The following is a 3,906-nucleotide window of genomic DNA, read 5'->3' as shown; positions in this document are numbered from 1 at the left end:
TGTTGGTGTCTGATTAATCAAGTAGCACGCCGTCATGACCGCATCACCCCAAAACCGCCTAGTGTCATTCGAATGAAACATCATTGACCGAGCCACCTCCATTAAGTGTCGATTTTTCCTCTCGGCCACTCCATTTTGTTGAGGCGTGTATGGACAGCTGGTCTGTTGGAGGATTCCATTATTAGCTAGGTGCTCTTTGAGTTTGTGGCTTGTATATTCACCTCCATTATCCGATCTTAGTACCTTTATTTTTGCATTAAATTGATTAGTAACATAATTCTGAAAATTGACAAAGGCATCATAGACTCTATCTTTAGATGGTAACAAGGTGAGCCAAGTATATTTAGATTTCTCATCAATAAAGGTCACAAAATACTTGTTATTATCCCTAGATAGGCAAGGAGATGTCCATACATTAAAATGTACCAAATCAAAGCAATGTTCATAAATAGTACTTGATTTAGGGAAAATAGCCTTGCAATGTTTACCAAGAATACAAGACTCACAATTGGAGTTATCAAACGAAACATTGGGCAACATTAATTCAAATGCACGAGAATGAGGATGGCCTAGTCTAGCATGCCACACATCACTTAAACTACTACTAAGATTCGAAGCAAAAGAAAACGAATTAGAAGGACTTGAAGCTTTCTCTAGGACATAGAGATCTCCTCTACCATCTCCTTCTCCAAGAACCTTTCCACTCTCAATATCCTGAAAATGTACACTGTTAGGCCCAAAAATCGCATAACAATTCAAATCTGTAGTAGCTTTCTTTACCGATAATAGATTCGAAGTAAATGAGGGCATAAAGAAGGCTTTAGAACTATTATCAAACAATTTTAGTTCTCATATTCCTTTAACCTGTACTTTTTCTCCATTAGCAATGATAACATTACCTAGTGCCGGTTTTATGTTGTGTATAAGACTAAGGTTACTAATCATATGGTGAGAAGCACCTGAGTCTACAACAAGTGAGGTACTAGGTTTTGAAGCAAAGAAAGTGCGGCAATAGACTTGATGAGGGCCTCTAGGTCCGACTTTCTCACCAGGTCTCCAAGGGAAGCTACCATGGCCGTGGCTGCTGCATCTCCTTGATTTGCTGCTCCGGTGCCTTGACCACTTGGTCCTCCTTGCGATAGGTTGGCCTTGAACTTCGCTGGCTTGAGATGCGGGTGAAGGATCCAACATTTGTCTTTCAGATGACTCCTCTTCTTACAATGGTCGCATACCATTCCTTTCCGGTCCTCATGCTTGTAAACTCCCTTGTTAGCCGTAGCCAAGTCCTCCTTACCGCTAAACAAGCCTAGCGACCCTTGCTCTTTTTGAACTTGAGAACACACATCTTCAAGAGTCGGAAGCTTATCACCACGAAAGATGTGCTTGATAAGATCGTTGAACGCCGGATTCAGAGTGAGAAGGAGACTGAAGACCTTGTCTTGTTCCTTTCTTTCGTTGAGGATGGCCGGATCTATGGTGCTCGGCCGAAGCATCTCTAGTTCGGCCCAAAGAGACCTAAACTTGCCAAAATGCTTTGTGAACTCCAAGTCTTCTTGGTGAAGACAGTTTATAGCCTTTTTGACTTCGAACACCCTGGTCAAGTTGGTCACGTTTCCATACACGTTCGCAAGTGTCTCCCATAACTCCTTGGCCGTCTCACAGTAAGAGTATGCTTCAAGGATTGGTGCATCAAGCGAATTCTGAAGAATGGCAAGCACGGTCTGATCTTCTTGAAACCATTTGATTTCCTTCTCGAGTTCAGCCTCCTTGTCTTCTTCCTTTCCTTCTTTACCGTCGTTCTTGGTGACTTTCTTGGGAAACTGGTCCATTTCAACGTGAATCCATAGTCCCCGGCCACTCAACGCGGTCTTTGTGGTTCTTTTCCACAACAAATAGTTGGCCCCCTTTAAGACCACCGGTGTAACAATAGGTTTGGTAGTGTCCATGAGCGAGATTCACGAAAGATAGAGAGAAATGATAACTAAGAATGTCGAGTAGCGAGTATAGAACACAAGTAACCGAGAATAGAGAGAAAGATTGAAGAGGATAGAATATTAGGGAGAATAAGAGTAGGTTTAGAGAATCAAAGATCGAAAAACTGCTCTGATACCATGTTGGGATTTAAGCGGAAGAGGTTGAGAAGAAGAGAATTGTCGGCAAGAAGAATGAGAAAAAGTTATATTCCATAAGTATATCTTACAAAGGTTTACAAAAGACTATATATACTAAGAGAACTAGGGCTACACCCTTTACAATAAATCGCATAAGAGATAAGGAAAGAGAATTGGTTCTTCCCAAGATTGAAAGCGACCCCTCCTTGTTTCCTTAAACAAAGCACAACCCGTGACTCCACTCTCTCTTCTTCTCTAACGGCTACAAGGAGGATCTCGAACCTTCTCATGGGCTTACACCAATAAGGCCTCCTTATTCTCATAGATAACTCGGCCTTGTCACATAGTTGTACGGACGGCCTCATAGTTGTACGGACAGGGTGATCTTGGTCAATACGAAGGACCGTCACAAAGACCATCTGTCCCGAATGACCGCCTAAACAGGCACTCTGGCTAAACAGCCCGACACAAAGGCCACACAATTGGCTAAACAGCCCGCCACAAAGGCCACACAATGGCTAAACAGCCCGCCACAAAGGCCACACACGACTAAACAGCCCGCCACAAAGCCACACAATGTCTAAAAAGACCGCCACACACGGGCACACTGACTCGAAAGTCCGCCACTAAGGCCACACAAGCCCCTCCAAGGCTCTCCACCGCTAAAATGGACAAATTCTAACTCTCGTAAACTTTCCATATTTAGCACTTTCCACTTCTGGAAACTTTCCACTTTTGGAAACTTCTATTTCAGGAAACTTTCCTCCAAAAACCCCGCCTCACGGAAACTTTGTACCCCGAGCACAACCTCATCTTGTTACTGAGTCGCACAACCAACCACCCCAAGCGACCGAGTAAACAAGAGCTATGGGCTGGAATACTCCATTCCCGCTCCAGCCACGAATTACAGATGGGACCAGGCTAAACAAGCTCAAGTCGCGGCTTGCTTCTCATACCACTTCTTGAACCTTGCCATCATTTTCGCCTCAGGCTCCCAAGTCTGCTCATCAACACCATCACAGTCCCAAAGGACTCTCATCAAAGGAATCTTCTTCTTCCTTAGTTCCTTGATCCTCCTCCCGAGAACTCTCACTGGTCTCGCCTCCAAAGTCATGTTAGGCTGAAGATCCTCAGGAATCTTAGCCAACANTAAGAGTATGCTTCAAGGATTGGTGCATCAAGCGAATTCTGAAGAATGGCAAGCACGGTCTGATCTTCTTGAAACCATTTGATTTCCTTCTCGAGTTCAGCCTCCTTGTCTTCTTCCTTTCCTTCTTTACCGTCGTTCTTGGTGACTTTCTTGGGAAACTGGTCCATTTCAACGTGAATCCATAGTCCCCGGCCACTCAACGCGGTCTTTGTGGTTCTTTTCCACAACAAATAGTTGGCCCCCTTTAAGACCACCGGTGTAACAATAGGTTTGGTAGTGTCCATGAGCGAGATTCACGAAAGATAGAGAGAAATGATAACTAAGAATGTCGAGTAGCGAGTATAGAACACAAGTAACCGAGAATAGAGAGAAAGATTGAAGAGGATAGAATATTAGGGAGAATAAGAGTAGGTTTAGAGAATCAAAGATCGAAAAACTGCTCTGATACCATGTTGGGATTTAAGCGGAAGAGGTTGAGAAGAAGAGAATTGTCGGCAAGAAGAATGAGAGAAAGTTATATTCCATAAGTATATCTTACAAAGGTTTACAAAAGACTATATATACTAAGAGAACTAGGGCTACACCCTTTACAATAAATCGCATAAGAGATAAGGAAAGAGAATTGGTTCTTCCCAAGATTGAAAG

Source organism: Camelina sativa, chromosome 12 (genome assembly GCF_000633955.1).
Source record: "Camelina sativa cultivar DH55 chromosome 12, Cs, whole genome shotgun sequence".
Lineage (NCBI taxonomy): Eukaryota > Viridiplantae > Streptophyta > Magnoliopsida > Brassicales > Brassicaceae > Camelina > Camelina sativa.
Note: the sequence above shows the minus strand (reverse complement) of the source record.